Here is a 25,967-nt window from a genome sequence, read left to right on the forward strand (position 1 = left end):
AACTTTATTATCAATTTTTATTTTTAACTGAGGCCTTTTATCATTAATAGAAGCTTGTCAAAATATGCGTTTCTCATTTTGTCCATTCACACTTGATTCTTTTTCATTATTCAAACTACCATATAGAGCAATATCTTTTTTCACAATAGGCAAAGAACTATCTATTGTTCCTGTGAGAGATTGTCTTCCACTGCTATTGGGAATGACCTGATCTTCCTCGATGTGGGGGCCTTCTTGAGGCGCCCATCGGGGTTTCCCAAACTTAAGGGGTTTCCTTGTATGTCCCTGGTCGATCTACATTCATTGGTCCAGTGTCTACCCTTACCACATCTTCTACACAATCCAGAAGGCAGTGGCATTCCTTATGAGGCATTGTTAGAATTCGTTTGTCTACAATTTCTCTTAGTATGTCCCATTTTACCACAGTTGAAACATCTAGGTTCCTGGAGCCCTCGTGGTCTCCAGGGGAAGGCTCTTCCTACCCAAGGTTCTGGTTCATAGTAGCAGTAACCTCTAGCCTCTTGGTACCTATATTGACCTCTGTAATGTGCTTCTCCTTGCCGAGCCCTTACATCCTCACCTCTAGAACTTTTAATTTCCTGTTGCCTTTTTAAACCTTTTGAAATGGCTTCTCCTACCCAAGCTCCAGTATCTTGCACATTATAGTCAATGTTGGCTGCATACAAAACCCATTCTTCTAACGGAGCTGATCTGATCTTTAAAGGCAAAAATATTCTTTTGCATATAGGGTTTGTATTTTCATAAGCTATTGTATATATAATTGATTGTCTTGTTTCTGGATCTGTTACCTGTAATTCTACCGCCCTAGCTAACCTTTGTAAGAAGTCCTGGAACTGTTCTGTAGGTCCCTGTTCTATTCTGGTATAAGCTTCTAGGTGTTCTCCTGGCTCACGAACCTTATCTCAGGCATTTAATGCTGCTTTCCTGCATAGAGACAGTATATCGTCATCATATTTAGCTTGAACCTGTGGGTCAGCATAAATACCCTGACCAAGAAGCTTATCTAGAGGGGCTTCAAAACCTTCCTTTATGCCCTGACACTCAAGGAGCTTTGCCTCTTCCCTTATTAATGCCTTCCACTGGATTTGTCATGAATTCTCAAGTACAGCTGCTACCAATCATTCCCAATCTGTGGGTGTCACCCTGTTAAAGGTTGCCCATGCATGTAATAGCTGTTTTACGTATGGGCAATGGAGACCATATGAGACAAGAGATTCTTTAATATTCTTAAGATCCTTTGGCTGTATAGGTTGCCATTCATAAACCATTCGTCCATGAGGGTGTTTCTTAGAAGCTGGCTTTTCTACCATGGTAGCTGGGTACACTAATGGTGTACGAGTAACAACCTTAATAGAATAGTCATGATACCTGGGTGGAGTAGGTGCCTGGGATTGGAGTGATTCCGCTTCTGAGGCATCCCAATGACCTTTAAGCCTAGCAATGATATCCTTTTGAAAAGTTTTAATCTCCTTAATCATAAAAAATTCCAAGCACGTTAGTGAATCTGTAAATTGCTCTACCTGTTCATCTACACGTTTTTCTAGGTCTTTCATAGATCATCCTTAGACAGCATCTGGATGGCATGGAAACTGCCTTCTAGGTATTGGAGTCTAGATTCCAGGTCATGATTTGCTGATTTTGAGTCCTCAGCAATCGACCGTATGGACCTATGTAATCTGTCAGCCCTGTACTGTAAATTATCTTCCAAACATTCAAATCTAGACTCAAATTTCTGATCTGCTACCTTGGATGCTTCAATAACTGATTGAATGGCATTGTCCAATTCTTTAACCCTATGCTGGGTATTTTGCACCGTTCATCTAGTTGATGAGTAACATTGCCTATCTGAGTTTCTAGCTGGCTATAGATATTCTTTAGCTGGTCATGGTCTTCTGACAGCCTAGCCTTAAGGCCTCAGAGATGGAGGATCTCTCTGTGTTTATCTTATCATAAATACGCTGCATCTCAATAGACAGCTCTGTCTTTAGTGTATTGGACACAGAGCCAAGCTTATCATCCAATTTCTGTTCCATTTGCTGCACAATTGTGGTCTGACCTAATCGTAAAGCTGTTATTTCCTGTAAGTAGGTGGTGAGGTTATCCTTATCTCTATTTCTGAGTCCTCTGGCTAGTAATACTATTTGTACCAGCAAGCTAACTGCCATTATGGCATATAGGCCAATAATTGGCAAATTAGCATCCTTCTCAAACAGTGAATTCACGTAATAAGCAAAAACATTACCAATTTTAGCAAATGATAAATATTCCGCCATGATTTTACTTGATTTCTACTCCAGATACATTAAATATATTTGACCAGCAGGTAACACAGGCCTTCAGTTATTCCGAGGCGTTTGGCAGCAGTCGGTCAGCAGTGGAGAGAGGTCACAAAAGCGGCTGCGCTTATCTCTAGGCAGCTAGAAACTGGGTGGGTGGTTCTGAGCAGCTCAGCTGCTATGCGTCGGCTGCTACCCGGGAACGCCTGTGGAGAGAGGGTATTTTCCGGGCCTAGGCCGTGGGCCCGATGGAACCTATAGCCTGTCCCAAATGGGGTGTGGGTTTCCAATATCCCACTTCTGACACCAGATATAGTAGGAAATTACCAATACAGAGTCAGGTAGAAATATAAGGGTATTTAATAGGGAAAAGCCTTACTTACAGAGTGAACCAGCCAGCCAGTGGTAGTCTGTACAGCAAGAAGCAAAGAGAAAATGAAACCGAACCCGAAATGCAGTCCCCCTACTCACTCTGACCACGCCCTCACAAGCCTGCCCAGGTACTCCTGTAGCCAGCCCCTAAGAAGGCGTGGCTACAGCTTCCCCTACAAGGGAGCATGCTAACTAACAAAATCAAAAACAAATTGGGGATATAACAACAGACACTGAGGAAACCCAGAGAATCTTCAGGTCATACTTTGAAAACCTGTACTCCACAAAATTCAAAAATCTAAAGGAAATGGACAGTTTTCTGGATAGATATCACTTACCAAAATTAAACCAAGATCAGATAAGCAGTTTAAATAGACCTATAACCCCCAATGAAATAGAAGCAGTCATCAAAAGCCTCCCAACCAAAAGAAGCCCAGGGCCCGATGGCTTCACTGTAGAATTCTACCAGAAATTCAAACAAGAGCTAACACCAGTACTCCTCATACTGTTCTGCACAATAGAAGCAGAAGGGACATTACCAAACTCTTTTTATGAGGCAACAATCACTTTGAAACCCACGCCACACAGAGATACAACTGAAAAACAGAACTACAGACCAATATCCCTCTTGAACATCGATGCAAAAATACTCAACAAAATATTGGTTAATGGAATCCAAGAACACATCAGAAAAATCATCCACTATGATCAAGTAGGATTCATCCCAGGGATGCAAGGATGGTTCAATATACAAAAATCGATCAATATAATCCACCATATAAACAAACTGAATAAGAAAAACCACATGATTATCTCACTAGATGCTGAAAAAGCCTTTGACAAAATCCAACATCCCTCCATGATAAAGATCTTGGAGAGAACAGGAATAACAGGAACATATCTAAACATGATAAAAGCAATATACACCAAACCAACAGCCAACATCAAACTAAATGGATAGAAACTCAAAGCGATCCCTCTAAAATCGGGAACAAAACAAGGATGTCCTCTCTTTCCATATATCTTCAATATTGTACTTGAAGTTCTAGCTAGAGCAATAAGACAAGAAAGGGGATCAAAGGGATACAATTTGGAAAGGAAGAAGTCAAACTTTCTCTATTTGTAGATGATATGATAGTCTACATTAGTGACCTAAAAAACTACCAGGGAAGTCCTACAGCTGATAAATGCCTTCAGCAAAGTAACAGGATACAAAATTAACTCAAAAAAAGCAGTAGCCCTACTATATACAGATGATAAATGCAATGAGAAAGAAATCAGAGGAACATCACACTTCACAATATCCACAAGCAACATAAAATATCTTGGGGTAACACTAACAAAAAAAGTGAAAGACCTGTACAGTAAGAACTTTGAGTCTTTAAAGAAAGAAATTAAAGAAGATACCAGGAAATGGAAAGATCTCCCATGTTCTCACATAGGTAAGATCAATATAGTAAAAATGGCAATCTTGCCAAGCAGGGAGGTTGAGTAGGGGGAAGAACAGAAGAGAGCAAGATAAGAGATACTATAATAGAGGGAGACATTATAGGTTTAAAGAGAAATCAGGCACTAGAGAAAGATCTGGAAAGCTAAAAGGTGGCACCAACTAACAATCTAAGCAACAGTGGAGAGGCTACCTTAAATGCCCTCCCCTCATAATGATATTGATGACTAATTCAAATGCCATCATATAGCCTTCATCCAGCAGCTGGTGGAATTAGAAATCAGATACCTACATCTAAACCTTGAACTGAACTGAAATCCAGTTGCAGAGAAGGAGGACAGATGAACACAGGGCTCCATATCAGGCTGATGAAACCCATGGAAACAGCTGACCTGAACAAGGGAGAGCTCTTGGTCCCCACAATGATAGCTGGAAAACCAGAATGGGACTGATCCAGATCCCCTGAATGTGGGTATTAGTGAGACCTTGGAAATCTATGGCACCTCTTGTAGTAGATCAGTATTTATCCCCAGCATAGGAATGGACTCTGGATGCTCCTCCCACATGGAGGGATACTCCCTAAACCTAGACACAAGGGGGCTGACCTAGGCCCTATCCCAAAGGATATGACAGATTTTGAAGACCCCTATGGAAGGCCTCACCCTTCCAGGGGAGCAGATAGGGTATGGGATAGGTAGGGTATTAGTTGGGGGTGCAGGGGAGGAAGGGAGGTAGAGAGAGACCAGGGATTAACATTTAAAATAATCTTTCTATTTAAAATAAATAAATAAATAGAAATAATAAAATTCATTTTCAGTTAAAAATAAGACCAGCATAATTGTTTCCTTTAAGCAGATGGAAAGAACAGCAGAGGTACTAGAGATATAATGAAAGACATTAATAATTCAGGAAACCTCTAAGAAGATAATTACAGGCTACTCTATTGAAAAGAAACACGGAAAAGAAATCAATATCACAAATAAATGATTGAATGAATTAGCCTTATTAAGGAGTTGAAGAATTCAAAATATCGATTCCAATTTGAACATTTTTTTTCTTATAATGATGAAAATCTAGAAAAGACTTTGGGAGTTTGACAAAATGTTTGAACGTTCAAACAGAAATACATAAGCTTGGCCCAACAGTGTTTGGAAGAGAGAGCAAATGTGGAAGTAGCATTACAGGATATCTGTGTATCTGCAGCAGTGCTGCCTCCAGATCATGGAGCAGTACAAACCACAAGCAGCCCTGGGTGGCTCAGAGGACTGGAACCACACTGGAACCAAACTGGGAGCATCAAGAGGACACAGTAGCAGCAGGGAAGAGCAAGCTTATCTTGGGGGTGAAGTAGTCCCTGAATTTAATGTCACAGGTCACCGCATGGGGCATATTGGTGGGGACCAGGTCTATGAACCTCTGAACCTCATGAACCATGGCATCTGTGTAGGGCATGCGGCTCCTGTCCTGCATGGAAGGGCTTCGGTCTCTGCCAACCACTTGATCAATCTCTTCCTAGACTTTAGCTGGTTTGTCACAGTGAGAAATGGGCGAATAGAAAAATGACATGTTTAGTACAGTGTCAGGCCATACACAGCATAATGTAGGTGTTCCAACAGAATTATAAATATTCAATATTTATTTCAAGTGCAAAAGCATTTATACATATATTTAAACAGAAATGCTATGTTGTAGGTTTATATCACTAACTTTCTATATAGATATTATGATAGGTCAGCATATACTTATTATTTAGTAGCCATAGTGGGTATAAAGTTTGAGTAATTAGAAGTATCAAGTAAAACAATGTAGTCACCATGGTTAAGTCTGTGGTGAAGGACATGAGAAGTCAGATACTAAATCTCTACCAAAATACAATATTCTGTTACAGTCACATTCTAATGTATGTGTATTTATGAGCATGTGTGTGTGTGCATGTGTACAATTAAAAATTTTCTTCTCACACCCCATATTGAACAAGTTCAACCTCTTCAACTACTTCTGAAATATATTCATATTTGTAAAATGACTGTTTCTAATATGCCACATATGTATAACATTTATGACTTTTAGATATTGGAAATGAATTTTTCAGTTATATCTACATCATCTATATGAATAAACACAGGCAAAGCCCATACAGCCTTTCTCTTCCCTCATTGCCAATAACATTTTAGAACTTCATGAAACTGAAAGGCTTCTGTATGGCAAAAGACACTATCATTAGGACAAAAGCAGCAGGCTACAGAATGGGAAAAGGTTTTTGCCAGCTACACATCCAACAGGGGGTAATATCCAAAATATATAAAGAATTCAAAAACCAAGATTTCAAGAAAACAAATAACCCAATTTTAAAAATGGGTAGAAGTATAAGCAGGTAATACTCAAAAGATGAAACTCAAATGGCTGAGAAAAACTTAAAGAAACTTAGAAAATGAACAAAAACCTTAGTCATCACAGAAATGCAAATAAGAGTATTTGATATTTCATCTTACACCCAACAGAATGGAGAATATTAGTTTTTTAAAAAGTGGCAGGTCCTTCTGGTGAGGATGAGGATCTAAAGGAATATTAATGCATTGTTGGTGGGAATGCAAACCTGTACAGCCACTTTAGATATCAGTGTGATAGTAATTTAGGAAGTTGCCAATCAATCTGCATCAAAGTTACAGTTAAACTACTCTTGAACATACAATTGCTTCATCCTGTCATGGAAACTTTTGCACAGCCATGCTCATTGCTGATTTATTCATAATATCCAGGAATTGGAAACAATGAATATGTCACTAAACAGAAGCATAGAATGATTTTTAAAATGCAGTACATTTAACAATGAAGTATTACCCATTAAAAAAGAATAAAAATAATTAAATCCTCAGGTAAATGGATGAAACTAACATGTGGATATTAGCTGTTAAACAATGATAAACAAGCTGCATTCTGTAGAACCACAGAGGTTATATGTAACTAAGGGACTATGGAGGACAGATAGTTCTTGTTAGGAAAGGGAGGTAGAATAGATAATTACAGATATATGTGGGAAATTAAGTGGGAAGCAGAGACAGGAATGCAGGAGTGAATACAGGGAGATACAGTTAAAATTCAGGGCTATTTGAGGGATAGTATGGAATCTTAATACAGTAGAAACATCCAAAATATATATTTAAAACAAATATGAAGGTAATCTAAATGAAATTGCCAAATATTTAAGAGACAGAGCCCAACTGAACATCCCTTGTCATCAAATGAAACTTCTAGTTCTAGAGTTAGGCCACATCTAATTGAGTTGTTGGTCACAAGCATACTGTGAAATCTCCAAACAACCAAGGCTGTGGCCAAGACAATGGGTTCCTCTCCAGAAACTGACAGCAAGACCCCCATTGCTGAAGTAACACCTACACAACTCTGTAAACATGGAGAAGTAAACCTGATGCCTGTATAGGTCTTTATGCCTATGTTTCAGTATCTTAGTAAAAGAATGTACTCTGTATACTATCAAAAGAGAAACTAAACACCAACTCAGCCACAAACCCTGTGATCAAAATGGTGTCTTGCCTGCTAGATATGATAGGGCAATTGTGGCACAAAGCTTGTGGGAGTAACCAACCAAGAACTGATTTGAATTAAGGTCCACCTTTGATATCTAACCCATTCCTGAAACTGCATGGGTGGCTGATAATGGGATACTAGATATCTCAGGAACCCATGGTAAAACTAAATACTTATTTTCTACAAATAAAAAAATGAACAACAACAAAAACAAAGCAATTAAATGACTCCTTATGACATTCTCCTATACTCATAAATCAGTGTCTTGCTCAGCCATTTTTGGAGAAGCTTTATCTTGCGAAAGACAGCAACAGATGCAGAAACACTTAACCTGACATTATGTAGAGAGTGAGAGACCTTGGAATGCTTAGGCCTAAATGGAATATCTCCATCAAATCCCCCCTCAGGGATCAGGGAACCCTGTGCTATAGGAGGCAGAAAGTGTAAGAACCAGAGGGGATGGAGGATATTAAGAAAACAAAGTCCTCTAATGTCAAAATAGTCAAAGAGCATAGGAACTCATAGAGACTGAGGCAGCATGCTCAGGGCCTGTAGGTCTGCAGTAGGACATTTGCATATATAATATTGTCTCCAATTTCGTGTTTTTATGGGATTCATTGATATATAAATGAATGGGTGTCTGTTTCCTGTGCCTTCTCTTATGTTCCTTTCCTCTATTTTATGTCCAATTTTGATTTGTTATTTTTTGTGTCATATAATATATAATAAATTATATTACTATTATTTAGAAGCCTAATTGTTTTCTATTGATAGGAAGAAAAGAAGTGCATCTAGATGTGAGGGGAGATGGGGAACAACAGGAAGGATTAATGGGAGGGGAAACCATAATCATAACATATTACATAAGAAAAACATTTTTCATTGAAAAAGGGAAAAACAGCAGATAAGTTTATAATACTTTGTTGTAACAATATCCATTGTTAGATTAATTGTAATTACATAAATATTATTCATTATTATGAAAATTATGATTATTTCCATTATTAGCAGTCTTTTGATAAATAGATACATTTTTATGTTTTATAATTTTCTATTTTGTGAGTTAGGATTCTACTGGAAATTTAAGTAGGTATTTTTAAAAGCTGGGAATAAAAATAAAAAGAAGCATTAAACTACAAATTGTTTCTCTTTCATCCCTCACTTTTTTTGTGAAATGCCTACAGCACTCACATGGTAAATACTGAATTGGGAGCTTCCCAGAACTGGTACCTAGCAACCTCTCTGATACTCTCACCTTCCCACAAGAGCCATTCAGATTCTTGGAGCCCCTGACTTCCTGTGATTTTACTTCAGATATTAGGATGAAAAAACATTCTCACAAGTATCATGATGAAATGGAAAATTGAATAAATCTATGGCAAACCTGAAGCTCTCATCTGTCTTTTAATTTATAAACTTACAAGAAGCCAGCTGATTTGGAGAATTCTGGTTTATGAAACTAAGAGATCTCCCTGAAGGGTTTCATGCTTCTATTCAGTCTTAAAACTCTATGATCCTGTCTTGAGTAGATGTTTGGAATCCATTCTGATTAACAGATGGAAAATATTTTCTATTAAGGTGGTAAAATAAGACATGCTGATTGATTCCTTTTATCTGGAGGATAGACCCTATTGCTCACATTCATGGATTAAGAAACAGAAAGGGCCCTGACATGCAGAATTCTGGGACTTGAATTGTGTTGGCTTCTCCTTTGATCCCCATGCATTGCTCATTCCCTGTCAATCATCAATGTGTCAGGTAAAGGGCTTCTTTGACTCGGTTACATTTAAGAACTTATTTTCCTGGAGCGGTGGGTCACCTGTTGAATGGGAATGGGAAGGAAACTTGAGCAAGGCCAGCATCCTGTATATAGCATTGTTCTCTACTAAACTTCATTGCTTTAGAACAAGAGACTTGAGGGGTCTGTAGATACAGATTCACAGGTTATTTTTCTTATTACATGCAGGTTCATCTAACATTTATGCTTCAACATCATAGTTCCTGTTCTATATTTTTCTCATTCCTCATACTGTTGTTTCAGTAATTTGGTGAAGCTTTCTTGGCTGCTTATTGTTATCTCTTCCTATCCTAAAAATATGAATTTTTATTTATATTTGTGCATTTATCATGCAGTATATATTGGGCACAGGAGGGAGGGTGTGTTTCATATATGCTCTTTTAAAGTATTACTCTTTTAAAGTACAGTGTACAATGTAAAAGGAAACACTATTGGTACAGTTGAAATAAATCTTTGTTCAACAGAAGCTAAGAAAATGGACTTTTGAAGTGATAAAATTCCTCAATCTACATTTTCTGCATCAATAGAAATGTTTTTAGAGAATCTAAATATTTTGGATATTTCTCAAAAATGCACATTATCTCAGCCAGTCTCAGAAAATTCTAGGCTTTCTACTTATGCTTCAGTGAGGTGAGTTTCCTATTCTCCACCCCTAAGTTCAATTCATGCGAATGAGGAAAGGAAACTGAAATATTTTAGCTGATCTAAACACATGGCTTTTAAGAAGAGAAGGACATGTATCCACAGGAAAATGTACCCTGGCCATGCCTATAGCCATTTACCTTCCAGAGAACTCAGACACTAAGCAGAATTTCATTACTTTTCTGAAAGCCAGAGTCTGTTTCTCTTGCTCATGCTGTTCATTACAGCCAGTGAATGGCACAAACAGTGAAGGAATGAGACTTCTCTAAGAATAACAACACACATGACACTACAAGTGTCTTTCCATCATCAGACAGGAACGCTGTGGGTCACCACCTGTGTCCTTACCTGTGATATGTGGGTGCTTCAGCAGGAGCAGGAGAGCATATCTCATCATTGTGCTTGCTGTCTCTGTCCCAGCACCAAGCAGATTACTCACAGTGGTTGCCAGATTTTCAAGTGAAAATTCCGGTTGTTGATTGTGGTTTGACTAAGAATAATTTGATGTGATAATTTGTAAAATTATTTATTAGCACCTCTGATTACAATGGCTCTACAGTTTTACACATGCTTATATATTTGTTACTGAAACTGTAAAATTCAAAGTAAAACTCCATAGATTTCATTCCAAATGGTTATCCTTCCTGTTTAGAAGTTTACTGAATTGTATAGACTATGGGTCTAGGTAATTTGACATGATGTTTTATTTATGTACAAGTATTTTATAATAAGACTTGTACAAAATTTTGTTTTATGTTATTGCCAACAAAGATCCTGAAATGTAGAGTAGAGAAAAAACTAGCATACAACTTCAAAGTCTATGGTACAGATTTTTATAACTTTCAATTTCACCCTAATTCATTACTAGCCTAACTCTTCCATTGATGTGATTATCTGCAAGTAAGTATGTACAGTTTTGTTCTTTTATGCCTTAAAAAAAAATAATGGAAACATTTATTTCAATTTCTATTTTCTCCTATTAAAACCATATGAAGAAGAGTGTTGGTAGGTCTAATCTTAGGATGCATGCCCCAAAACCGGTAAAAGATTATATACATCTTTTTTGAGCCATTGGCCAATAGAGCCACATAGATCCTTAAATATGGCAGATCATTGCAAATATTCTTGGTTACTCTCCAGAACTTGACAGTAAAACCCTATCTTTATGACACTATATATTTCAGTCACAGAACATGAGGAAATCAATCTGATACTCATCAAGAAGCCTCATCCATATTGGCCAATATTTGTGGTGCTGGAATGTGCTATTGTGCTATTGCGGGAGAAAAGTTATTCTCAGTTTCACTCAGCTGTGAACCTGCAAGTTACAACAATGCCAGGCCTGATAAGTAATGCCCAGTAATGCAAGTTACACCAATTTCATGGGAGCAAACAATCTTTCTCATTGGATCTAAGGCCCACTTCTTTAGGTAGGACCCATATCTGTCACTGTTAAAGGAGGTTAGAATTGGTGGTCAAATCTTAGTCTAATGGACAAATGGGCATGGTGTTAAAATGATTCATAATGACATACTACTATATCTATATATGAGAACTCTCTTTTTCATCAAAGAAACTTCTCCTTACAGAAGATGGCAGTTAATACAGAGACAACCAACTGTTCAATGTGCAGAAAATAAAGTATTGTGACCTGCTCACTCCAAATCATGTCACACTCCTCCCCAGAAGATTGAAGTATCTTTGGAGAAGAGGGGGCATTAATGTCAAGAGCCATCAGTGATAAATAACATCAAGGAAGCATTGTTTTCTTGACACAAAAGGACAGATGAACATAAGAGCTTGAAATGACTGCAACAACCTGCACAAAAACTGTGTAGGCTTCATCTGATTAAAAAAAACAAGGCACAAAGTGTAGACAGGAAATAGGAAATCCAGCCTCTAGCAGATTAGCTTCTGGGAAGGAGAGAGTCAATTTCCTTCAATGATGTGACCCCTGGTAGGTTTACCACATATCAGTCTTGAGGTTAGGTGAGCAATGGAAACTGGACTCAGTGGGTAAAAGAGGGGGAAAAAGAAATGACAATGTTTGATTGGAAGAGATGAGGGGATGAAGAAGAGGATAAACAAAATGAGGGTTATGTTCAAATTGCATATGAGATTCTCAAAGAATAAACAAAATATTACAAAAATAAAATTAAACTGATGTGTCAAACATGAGAAAATTTTTTAGAAAATCTTATTGAAGAGCTACAATAATTAAAGTAGTGAAGTGTTGACAAAAAAGTCAATGTCAAACCAAGAGAGCTTTGATAGCCAGGACATAACCCAAATATCTATGGCCAAGATTTTTACAACTGAGTTCCAAGATTGCTCCATCTAAAGGAAGGGTCTTCAGCAAGTGATGAAAGATCAGCAATATAGCTACATGAACTGAAGCATGTTGGAAGAGTAAAATAAGTAAATAAACCTCATTCCTTATTATTTGGACTCATAGGTTTCAGAACAAAGTACCAAAACCCCAGACTTCATCCATGACAAAAGATAAAACATTTGGGACATAATTAAAAATGTGAAAAAGACAACATACAGGATGTAAATATGTTTACATGTCTTTTATATGGAAAGGTTAGTATCTAGATACACACACAATTCTATAGCTCCACACAGAAAAAAAAAAAAAAAAAAAAAAAACAATAGAAAAAATATCTGAATACAAATTCTCTGAAGACACAGAAAGACAAAGCCTCATCTAAAAAGATTTCAATTTTCACAGTTTATTTAAAAACATACCCATTAAATCTGTCCTGAGGTACCACTTCACACTCACTGAGTTGATGTTAATAAAGTTTCAAAATTACAACTATTTGGATATCAAAGATACTAAATAGTATATTAATGCAAATATTTTGCGGTTGGTCAAGAAAGAAAGACCCTGGGATCCTGAGTCTGCTGAGATTGCTGGGCTATTCCGGCCCCCACTGGCTGCAGAGAATGCAGAGGTGAGCTGCTTTGGCCCCTTCCTTGGGCCCAACTTCCACCTACCCACCCAGGCAAATTGTGCCCGGGGTCTGCAGACAGGACAGCTGGACCCCTGAGGACCAGGCAACCTAGAGTCTGCTGACATCTCTGCACCACTGCTGCTCTCACCCACCTGGAGAGCAAGTGCCTTAGACCTGCCTGCAACAAACTTGAGACCCATCAGAATATCGGAGCCAATTGCACACACCTGAAGAGAACACCAGACCCATACACATCAGGAAAGGAAGTGACACCACCTGTACCCACTGGAAGAAGAGATGGGAAGACGACATTAAAAGAACATATCCAACAACAGGAAAACCAATATGACACCACCAGAGACTAGGGACTCTACACCAGCAAGACATGAACATCCCAGCACAGAAGAAGCAGAAGAGAGCAACCTTAAAAACAACTTCATGCAGATGATAGAGAACCTAAAAGAGGAAATCAGAAAATCCTTCAGAGAAATGGAATAAAAGACAAACCAAAAGATGCAGGAAATCAAGGAAAGGGGGAAAAAGCCCGAAAATACAATTAAACAGCTGAAGGAAACAGTTCAGGACCTGAAAACAGAATTAGAGACAATAAAGAAAACACAAGCTCAGGGAATGCTAGAATTGGAAAAGATGAATAAACAATCAGGAACCACAGATGCAAGCATAACCAACAGAATACAAGAGATGGAAGACATAATCTCAGACACTGAAGACATACTAGAGGAAATAAACTCGTCAAGCAAAGGAAATCTGAAGTTCAACAAATCCATAACAGAAAATATACAGGAAATATGTGACACTGTGAAAAGACCAAACCTAAGGATAATAGGTATAGAAGTAGATGAAGAAACACAACTCAGAGGTGCAGAAAACATATTCAACAAAATCGTAGAGGAAAACTTTCCCAACCTAAAGAAAGACATGTCACTGAAAGTACAAGAAGCCTACAGAACACCAAATAGAGTGGACCACAAAAGAAAGTCCCCTCCTCACATAATAATTAAAACATCAAACGTACAGAATAAAAAAAATATTAAGAGCAGCAAGGGAAAAAGGTCAAGTAACATATAAAGGCAAACCTATCAGAATTACACCAGACTTCTCCATGGAAACTCTGAAAGCCAGAAGGACATGGATAGATATTCTACCAACTCTGAGAGAACATGGATGCTAGCCCAGACTACTATACCCAGCAAACCTTTCAATCACTATAAATGGAGAAAACAAGATATTCCACGAAAAAAAAAAGATTTAAATAATATGTAACCACTAATCCAGCCCTACACAAAGTACTAGAAGGAAAACTCCAACCTAAGGAAATTAACTACACTCACATAAACATAAGCAATAAATAATCCCACTCTACAAAAACACAAAATAAAAGGCAGGGTAAGTCCTCATACAACACCAGTACCAACAACAAATCAAAAACAAACAAGAATAAACTCTCAATGGACTTTAATTTCCCTCAATATTAATGGTCTTAACTTGCCTATAAAAAGACACAGGCTAACAGATTGGATACGAAGACAGAATCCATCCTTCTGCTGCATACAAGAAACACACCTTGAATTCAAAGACAGACATTACCTCAGAGTAAAGGGTTGGGATAAGATATTCCAATCAAATGGACACAAGAAACGAGCTGGGGTTGCTATCCTAGTATCTAACAAGTTAGACTTCAAACTAAAATCAATAAAAAGAGGCAAAGAAGGCCATTTCATATACATCACAGGAAAAATCCGTCAGGAAGAAGTCTCAATTCTAAACATCTACACCCCAAATACAAAGGTACCAACATTCTTAAAAGAAACATTATTAAAACTCAAGTCACAAATAAGGCCTCACACAGTTATAGTGGGAGACTTCAACACCCCACTCTCACCACTGGGCAGGAACACCAGACAGAAACTTAACAAAGAGACAAAGGAACTAGCAGAAGTTATGACCCATTTGGGATTAACAGGCATCTATAGAACTTTCTATCCAAACACAAAAGAATATACCTTCTATTCAGCATCACATGGAACCTTCTCAAAAATCAACCACATACTCGGCAACATAGCAAACCTCAACAGGTACAAAAACATTAGAATATTACCCTTTGTCTTTTCAGACCACCATACTTTAAAGTTAGAAATCACAAACAAAACAAAGTGCAGAAAACCTACCAACTCATGGAAATTGAACAACACATGATTGCACCATTCCTGAGCCAAGGAAGAAATAAATAAAGAAATTAAATTCAATGAAAATGTAGACACAACATACCTAAACTTATGGGACACTTTGAAAGCAGTACTAAGAGGAAAATTCATAGCTCTAAGTGCTCACATGAAGAAACTAGAGAATAGCCACACCAGAGAGTTGACATCACAGCTGAAAGCTCTAGAAAAAAACACAAGCAAATTCACCCCGGAGGAGCAGATGCCAGGGCAAACTGAGGGCAGAAATCAATAAAGTCAAAACAAAGAAAACAATTCAAATAATCAATATAGCAAAGAGTTGGTTCTTTGAGATAATCAACAAGATAGACAAACCATTATCCAAACTAACCAAAAGGCAGAGCGAGAAGTTGCAAATTAACAAAATCTGAAATGAAAAGGGGAACATAACAACAGACATTGAGGAATTCCAGAGAATCCTCAGGTCATACTTTGAAAACATGTACTCCACAAAATTTGAAAATTTAAAGGAAATGGACAATTTTCTGGACAGTTATCACTTACCAAAATTGAATCAAGAAGAGAGAAGCAACTTAAACAGACCTATAACCACTAAGGAAATAGAAGCAGTCATCAAAAGTCTCCCAACCAAAAAAAGCCTGGGGCCAGATGGCTTCAGTGCAGAATTCTACCAGAAATTCAAAGAAGAACTAATACCAATACTCCTCAAATTATTCCACACAATAGAAACAGAAAGGACATTGCCAAACTCTTTTTACAAGGCTACAATAACCTTGATACCTAAGCCACACAAAGACACAACTAAGAAAGAGAACTACAGACCAATATCCCTCATGAACATTGATGCAAAAATTCTCAATAAAATACTGTCAAATCCAATCCAAGAACACATCAGAGAAATCATCCACCATCATCAAGTAGGCTTCATCCCAGGGATGCAAGGATGGTTCAACATGTGAAAATCCATCAATGAAATCCACCACATACATAAACAGACTGAGGAAAAAACACAAGATCATCTCACTAGATGCCAAAAAAGCCTTTGACAAAATTCAACACCACTTCATGATAAAGGTCTTGGAGAAATCAGGGATAACAGGAACACACCTCAAAATAATAAAAGGAATATACAGCAGGCCAACAACCAACATCAAATTAAATAGAGAGAAACTCAATCCAATTCCTCTAAAATCAGGAACAAGACAAGGCTGTCCAATCTCTCCATACCTCTTCAATATTGTCCTTGAAGTTCTAGCTAGAGCAATAAGACAACAAAAGGAGATCAAGGGAATACAAATCAGAAAGGAAGAAGTCAAACTCTCACTATTTGCAGATGATATGATAGTCTACATTAGTGAACTAAAAAACTCTACCAGGGAACTCCTACATCTGATAAACACCTTCAGCAAAGTGGCAGGATACAAGATTAACTCAAAAATATTTGTAGCTCTACTATATATGATGATGACACATTGGTGGAGAAAGAAATCAGAGAAGCATCACCCTTTACAATTGCCACAAACAACATAAAATACCTTGGGGTAACACCAACCAAAAAAAGTGAAATACCTGTACCGTAAGAATTTTGAGTCTCTAAAAAAAAATTAAAGAAGATACCAGAAAATGGAAAGATCTCCCATGCTCTTGGATAGGCAGGATCAACATAGTAAAATGGCAATCTTGCCAAAAGCAATCTATAAATCAATGCAATCCCTATCAAAATCCCAACACAATTCTTCACTGACCTTGAAAGAACAATCCTCAACTTTATATGGAAAAACAAAAGACCCTGGATAGCCAAAACAACCCTGTACAATAAAGGAACTTCTGGAGGCATCACCATCCCTGACTTCAACTCTATTACAGAGCTATAGTCCTGAAAACAGCTTGGTATTGGCACAAAAATAGACAGGTAGACCAATGGAATAGAGTTGAAAACCCTGATATTAACCCACACACCTACGAACACCTGATTTTTGACAAACAATCCAAATTTATACTCTGGAACAAAGAGAACATCTTCAACAAATGGTGCTGGCATAACTGGATGCAAACATGTAGAAGACTACAGATAGACCCAGGCCTTTCGCCCTGCACAAAACTTAAGTCAAAATGGATCAAAGACCTCAAAATAAACCCAGCCACCCTGAACCTATTAGAAGATAAAGTGGGAAATACCCTTGAATTAATTGGTACAGGAGACCACTTCCTGAATATAACACCAGTAGCAGAGATACTGAGATCAACAATTAATAAATGGGACCTCCTGAAACTGAGAAGCTTCTGTAAGGCAAAGGACACAGTCAGGAAGACAAAACGGTAGCCCACAGACTGGGAAAAGATATTCACCAACCTCACATATGACAGAGGGCTGATCTTCAAAATATACAAAGAACTCAAGAAGCTAGTCTCCAAAACACCAAACAATCCAATTAAAAAGTGGGGTACAGAACTAAATAGACAATTCTCAATAGAGGAATCTAAAATGACTGAAAGACACATAAGAAAGTGTTCAACATCCTAAGCCATCAGGGAAATGCAAATCAAAACAACTCTGGGATACCATCTTACTCCTGTCAGAATGGCTAAAATCAAAAACACTAATGACAGTTCATGCTGGAGAGGAAGTGGGAAAAGGGGAACACTTCTCCACTGCTAGTGGGAGTGCCAACTTGTACAGCCACTTTGGAAATCAGTATGGTGACTCCTCAAGAAAATGGGAATCAGTCTACCACAAGATCCAGCAATTCCACTCTAAGGCATATACCCCAAAGAAGCAAATTCATACAACAAAGACATCTGTTCAACGATGTTCATAGCAGCACTATTTATAATAGCCAGAAACTGGAAGCAGCCTAGATGCCCCTCAACCAACGAATGGATAGAGAAGATGTGGTACATTTACACAATGGAGTACTACTCAGCAGAAAAAAACAATGGAATCTTGAAATTTTCAGGAAAATGGATGGAACTAGAAGAAACCATTCTGAGCGTGGTATCTCAATCACAAAAAGACAAACATGGTATGTACTCACTCATATGCAGATTTTAGACATAGAGTAAAGGATTACCAGCCTACAATCTACACTGCCAAAGAAGTTAATAAACAAGGAGGACCCTAAGATAGAAATACATGGTCCTATGGGGACATGAAAAGGGTCAAGATATGCTGAGCAAAGTGGGAGCATGGGAAGAGGGGGCAGGGAACTAGGAGAATGAGAAGGGGAGAAGAGGAGGGATGCAGAGGACATGAGGGAGCAGAAAGGTTGAGTCAGGGGATGAATAGATAATAACAAGAATGGAGATATGATAATAGAGGGAGACATTTTTGGTTTACAGATAAATCAGGCACTAGGGAAATATCTGGAGATCTACAAAGATGACACCAGCCTACAATCTAAGCAACAGAGGAGAGGCTACCTTAAATGCCCTCCCCTGATAATGAGATTGTTGACTAATTTATATGCCATCCTGTAGCCCTCATCCAGCAGCTGGTGGAAGTAGAAGCAGACACCCACAACTAATCACCAAACTGATTCAGAGAAGGACAAGTGAAGAGCACAGACCAGGCTGGTGAAACCCACAGTAACAGCTAAACTGACATCAGGGGAACTCTTGCTCCCCAGACTGATACCAGCATGGGACTCAACCAGACCCCAGGAACATGGGTTTCAGTGAGGAAACCTCAGAAATCTACAGGACCTCCTGTAGAAGTTCAGTACTTATCCTCCTATAGGTGTGGACTTTGGGAGCCCATTCCATATAGAGGAATACTCCTTGAGCCAACACACCTGGGGGTGGGCCTAGGCCCTATTCCAAAGGATACAATAGACACTGATGACACCCTATGGAAGGCCTCATCATCCAGGGGGAGCAGAAAGGATATGTGATAGATAGGGTTTTAGTTGGGGGGGGCGTGATAGGGGAGGACGGGTGGGAGAAGGGAACTGGGATTTTCATGTAAATCGATCCTGTTTCTAATTCAAATAAAAAAAAGTTGAAAAAAAAAGAAAGATATTATCAGTTGACTCACAATCTCTCATATATAGGGTAGAAATAACACAAATGACCATTTATGAGGAATAAGTGTGTTGTGTTATTAAATTGTGAAAATGAATTTTGCTGCAAAGAAAAGAGAAAATACTGAAACACAATGAATTTAGACGTATGTCAAACATTTTATGCAAGTACAAGAAGGCAGTACTACCTCATTCTTTGCAGCAGAGTGGTGTTGCCATGAGCACTTGTGTCTTGTCATTGTCAAAAACCCTAATAAACCATTTTAAATGCCATATACTGTAGGTATTTGAAAAGTTTTGATGACTACCTATCCATTTGAAATATATCTTTGTATATCTTGAAAACCTAAGTAACAGAACTATTTGAGTGATTATCTATAATCTGTATTTAAGTATAAGTTGTGTTTTAAATGAGCTGTATAAACACAATTGTTATGATAAATCTTTCTGCCAAATGCCCCTCAGCCCTACCTCCACGTGGGCGGTCTCCACCAGCCACCCGAGTTCTGCCCACCGAGTGGATGGACAAAATAATACAGAGATACATTAGGTACAATGTTGCTTGGCCAGTGACTAGGACTTTTCATCTTCTAGCTCAGTCTTAATTATCATAAATCTATATATTTTATAAGACTTATCTTATTGAATGCCTTATTGTCATCCCTCCTTGCCGGTGGCTCACATCCTGCCGCTGGAGGAGGCAAACAGGAAAAAGGGACACTTTCTGTTTCCTCGCTTAGATATGAGTCTCCTTCCTATGTCACTTCCTGCCTGGATCATTTTCTACTACATTTCCCAGAATCCTCTTTGACTCCTAGTCCTGTCTAACTTGCTGTTTCATTGGCCAAACAGAAATTTACTTAACAATCAATAAGATAAACATACACAGTACATTCCCCATCACACAATACTTAAGAGTAGAAATATACATATAACAAAATGACTTAAAATCTTATCAATAAAACACAACCCATACCAATGTAAAGTAATCATTTCTACAACATATTCCTTTTTTTTCTTTAGATGGAGACTGACTGTATCATTAATCATTTATAACCAACCCCATTTAAATGAAGACAAACATTTATAAACACTACATGGGGATGTGGCATAGTTCTTTCCAAACTGCATCATTCTAGAGTTTATATATTATCCTTCTGGGATCTTGGATGGAGTTGAAGACAGATAGTGATGGTTATGGTTTCCCTTAGTTATGATAAAAGATTTTACATATAAAAGTTTAGATTCACAAAGATAGGATATGTGGTAGAATATTTTCATTAAATTTTGCCAAATACTAGTGGACTAAATGTTGTAATTATAATCATTTTTTGATAACAATTTTTTCATGTATAATTTTACTATGTTAAAACAAAACCTTCCTTTAATTTAGACAAATTCAGCTTGAGGTAGAGGTAAGAAGCTGGTGGCCAGTGACTTTGCCTTTTTGATATTCAGCTTGAAGTTTGAAACTCAGTAACAGTCTCTGGGTCTTTACTTTTCATTTTACAACTGACTTAAACCATCTCTGATAAACATTTTGGTGTTCAAAAAGCCACAAAATGCCACAATAAAATAAATTTATATTAATATTTTACCTGCTTTAGTTTAATCAGGTAATAATCAATAAAGTCCCGAGGATTTGCAACATTCAATAATTCCTGGTGTTCTTTTATTTTCTCGAAAAGGTAACTTCTGATATAATTGTAATTTTTTATTACTGTGTGATGACTTCCTGGACAGTAGTCAAATAGTGAAGGGAAATTATTGCAGACCTACAAAATCAAAGAAAATTTTGAGAATATGTACTGTTTTACATTTAGTGGTGTGTGTGACTTGTGTATTCATGCATACATGTGAGTGCCATGTATGTGTGGGTGCCTTGGAGGCCAAAGATAACAGATCCCTGAAAGTTAGTGTTTTTGAGCCAACTAACATGGATGATAAAAATTGGACTCAGGTCCTTTGGAAGATTAGGAGGATTAAAACACAGTCTTAATCACTGATCCATCTCTCCAGCCCTTGCCAAAAAAATTTTAAAGGAAAATATTGGAGGAAACACACATATCCATAAATCCAAGACCCACTTGGGTTTATAGATTCTGATGTGAAGAAAAAATAGTGTCCCACAAATGAAAGATGTATTTTATTTCATGTATGTAGCAATTCTCTGGCATCCTGACCAGATCATCAAAGATCATAATCAAGGTTCCACATTCACAGTTCCTTTTCAGTATAAAGAATATTTATGAAATTTGACTGACCACTTATTCTATTTATTCCTTCAAGTCTGAAATATGATATGATGTAAATCATTGTTGTTTACAAGTCTTAGATGATAGCAGTAATGAAGAGAGACAGGCATCTTGATTTATAGCAAAAAATAGCACATGCATTTTGAACTCCTGTAAACTGGCCTATGACATGGAATGAAGTGGGTGAGACTCCAAGAGGCTTTGAAAGCAAAGTACAGCACAGTCCTTAGGGTTTTCTCTATGATCACAGCTATTGTTCTTTTTTTAACTTGCTTTGTATTTATTCTTTGTGTTCTTCACACTGTGCATCTTGATCCTATCTACCTGTACATACCATAACTATCCTCAATATAAAATAAATAAAAAAATAAAATAAAATAAATTTAAGAGAAAAAAATCTCACAGTGAAAGTTGCAGTGTGACAAAAAGAGTCACACAGTAAACCCCTTTATCCATATATCTTTACTTGCAAGTGATCACTGCAAGGAGTCATTGGTCTGGCTCAAAGACTTTGGTTTCTATTACAATCTCAATACCAGGCCATTACTGGGAGTTTACTTGGATATCCTGTTGTTGCCCTGCACTGTGAAGATCTTGTATCCCTGTACCTGCAGAACCAGCACCTCCTTGTGCTCCAGCAGAACATAGATGGAGTGGATGTTGAGATGCATCTACTCATAATCCTAGTTCTGGGTCTGGGTAGTTGGTGTGATGCCAATCCCTCCAATTCTCCCCCTGACCTCATGACCAGGGTGAGTTCTATGGCATTGCCCTGGATGGTTCAACCCTTATAGCAATGAGCTTCTTTCATGCCCCCAGAGTTGGCTCTTCCACCTGTACACCATCAGGGGCAGATCAACTGTGTTACCCAGGCAAGGTGCAGGGGCCACTCTTCCAAATTTGGCAGGTGGTGAAGGCCAGGGACAACTCTCTCACTCTGATGACTCAGGGCCAGCCCTACCATCTGCCACAGGTTTCAATGGAGGGGAGGGAATCTATCCCCACCCATACCATCAGGAGACAGATGAGGGGAGTGACCATATACCCTATGTTCACATACTTTAGGCTGGTTCACACTCCTCCCCCAGCACCAATCAATGGGGTCAATAGGGTCAGCTCTGCTGTACTGCCCAGGGGAGGTGCAGGGACCACTTTCCCAGGTGCTGAAGCTGGTAAGGAGGAAGGTCAACTACCTCACCCTCCACAGATGGCAGCAGCAAGGTGAGGAGGGCATCTTTCCCTCACCCTTACCACCACATGGCAGATGAAGAGGTGTGGTCATCATTCCCATTCTCACACCCGTGAAGTCAGCTCACCTTTGCCTCTGCCAAGTGGGTCAGCTCTACTTTGCTGCCCAGGTTTAGAGCAGGGCCTGCTTTCTTGAGTGCTGCAGCTGGTAAGGGGAAGGGTCAGCTCCCTCATCTGCCTCAGGTGGTAAGGGAAAAAGGGTAAAGGGGACATCTCTCCCAACCACACCACCACATGACAGACAAGTAGTGGGGCTAGCTCTCTCACACTCACAACTTCAGAGTTGATGCACCTGCACCCCTGTGGATACTATCATCTCTGCTCTTTGCCCAGGCAAAGTGCAGGTTCTGCTCCCTGCATTCTGCAGTGGTGGTGGCAAGGGGAGCTTTCCTGCTATTATGGCCTCAGGGCTAGCTGTCCCACCTGCCACAAGCAGTCAAGGGGGAGGGCAGTTCTCTCCCACCCAAGCCACCATATGGCAGATCAGGGGTGGAGTCAGATCCCCCAAGCTTGGGTTGGCTCCACTCCACTGTCAAAAGGATCAGTTCCACTGTGTTTCCCAGAGGAAATATGGGGCCCACTCTCCCTAGTGTTGCAGCCAGTGAGTGCCAGTACCAAACCTGTGCAGCCCTTTCCTCTTGGCCTTCAGTGGTATCAGGAGCTATGGACATCAACACAGAAAAAGGCTTCAACAGGGCCATGAACCCAGACATGTGCTCTGATAGCAGACAATGCCCAGACATCACCATGGTGCTGGGTGGCAATCAAGCTACCTTCAGCCCAATCTCTGTACTGCTTCACCTTTTCAACTATGTGTCTCTCCATAGGACATGAACCATTCTAACTCTCTTGACATTTGCTTAATATATTAGTGTCTGTCTGTCTGGTACCTTGTTATCCTGAGTGCCCAGATCACGGCCACTCTTTAAGGAGAGTTCAGGAGGTGACACTTGTGCCTAGGACAACTCTGAGAAGAAGGATGTGGGCCACACAGCATTAAATCACTCATCTTTCTGCCAGTCTGTTTGTCAACTAGGATTCCAGCTGACCCATCAAACCTCTAAAACTATTCAGTGTTTCCTGGCAGATTTCATTGTCATTGGTAATCTTTATCCTTTAAGAGAATATTCTTTCTGAACCAAAATATTCCTACCTAGTAATATGATAAGGATATATATGTTTAATAATAGAAAACAGGATAAGAATTATTCATAGAATAATGTCCTATGAAGAACTGGGAACGCTTCTAGAAATAATGCAATCTTTTGTACAAACAGTTCTGGAGACATCAATTGGAAATGAGCCAACCTGGAATTTGCCCTTTAGTTTTGCTATTTGTATAGCAAAGGGATTCGACCTGACTTCCAGATATTCTTTCCGTAATACGTTGTTCAGAACCATGATGTCTTTTCACCTCACTTCTTGGTCCATATTGAATTTGACCTATGAGAATGAAAGACTATAAGTGTTTTCCCAGAAGGAAAAGATCTTTACTTCACCTGCAACCAGGGTGAGCCCAGAATCCTGACATTCTCATATATTTTTTCCATAAAGGTAAGAAAATCCTGATCATTATAATCAAAACTCTTCTGGAAAATAATGGAGCAGATCACATTGCAGGGAGCACAGCTCAAGATGAACTTGGGATCAATGGTGATCCTGGAGCATTAGAAACAATTGGAGAAATACTATTAAAATATACAAAGGAGACATTTTGCTTTTGTTATAGGTAAAGATTCTTTAGAAATTTTAGACCATATCTTATCTACAGTTTTCCTAGCAACTAAGCATCCATTTATGTAGAATCAATGATCACTTTAACCTAAACTTGAGATGGCCTCACCCTCACCAGTTAAATAAGAACAGAGCATATCTGTTACACAGATTTTTGCACTTTTAATTATCTGGTATATAAAAGGAAAAATATTTTATAAACACAACATTTCTAGTATTTGGAACAGAATTATTTCTTACTGGAATGCCTAATTACCACATAACACTGGAATTTGAATAGAAGAGTGTACACCTGGAAGCTCTGCAGCCACAATGAGTAACCAAAGCAAGTGTTGATCCAAGGAAGGAGGAAATGGCAACCCTGCAGGTGAGTTCTCATATTAGAAGGAAAAGCATAAGGAGAATTCCTCCTAGTTAAATGAGAGTAATGTATAAGCTTAAGAACATCCACTTCCATGTGGATTTGTTTGCATTACCAAATAAAAAGAAAATTTTTATTTTATAGTTGATTCCAAGAGGTAGAAATAATATTAGGGACTTGACAGAGACTTCCCTTTTCTCATTTCATCTTTTACTACAATACATTTTGTTTCATAGGAAGTAAAGAAAATATTGGAAAAGTAGACACAAAGTCTAATAAGGTCAGTGGTATAAAGATAGTTATGCATTCAAAGTACTTCCTGCTGTTTGAGAGAATCAAAATTCAGACCAGAGCACCCTCCTGATGGCCCATAACTTTCTGTCACCTCAGCTCCATGGGAATATGACACATTTTTCTGACTTCTGTGACACCAGGTACACAAGTGGTTCACACGTGGATTTGCAGGCAAACATACACATAAAAGAATATACACAATATTTTGATTATAACAAAGAAGCCTGGGGAAGGATACAATAGGGTAACTGGGGATGGAGTGGCCCAGAAGGAAGATGGTATAGAGGCATTTCCAAAGCACATGTTACACTACTGTAAAATCTTCATAAGGCACACACTTCATTCAGTGTTAGCGACAATAATGTTTATTTTTAAAATAAGTAAATGATGATTATGTTCAATAAAAGCCTACACAGCAGCCAAAAAAGTGAAAGAACTGTACAAATAAGAACTTTGAGTCTTTAAAGAAAGAAATTAAAGAAGATACCAGAAAATGGAAAGATCTCCCATGCTCTTGGATACTTAGAATGAACAGAGTAAAAATGGCAATCTTGCCAAAAGCAATGTACAGATTCAACTCGATCCCCATCAAAATACCAACACAGTTATTCACAGAACTTAAAAGGACAATACTCAACTTTATATGGAAAAACAAAAAACCCAGGATAGCCAAAACACCCCTGTATAATAAAGGAACTTCTGGAGTCATCACCATCCCTGACTTCAAGCTGTATTATAGAGCCATAGTCCTGAAAATAGCTTGGTATTGGCATAAAAGTAGTCAGACAGA

General features: G+C 38.4%; 1 pseudogene; it reads right to left on the minus strand.

The window, feature by feature from the left end:
* The window catches only part of LOC113834832, a 57,093-nt pseudogene that overhangs the window by 19,089 nt on the left and 12,037 nt on the right, over window positions 1–25,967 (minus strand).

This window comes from Cricetulus griseus, chromosome 3, assembly GCF_003668045.3.
Source record: "Cricetulus griseus strain 17A/GY chromosome 3, alternate assembly CriGri-PICRH-1.0, whole genome shotgun sequence".
Classification (NCBI taxonomy): Eukaryota; Metazoa; Chordata; class Mammalia; order Rodentia; family Cricetidae; genus Cricetulus; species Cricetulus griseus.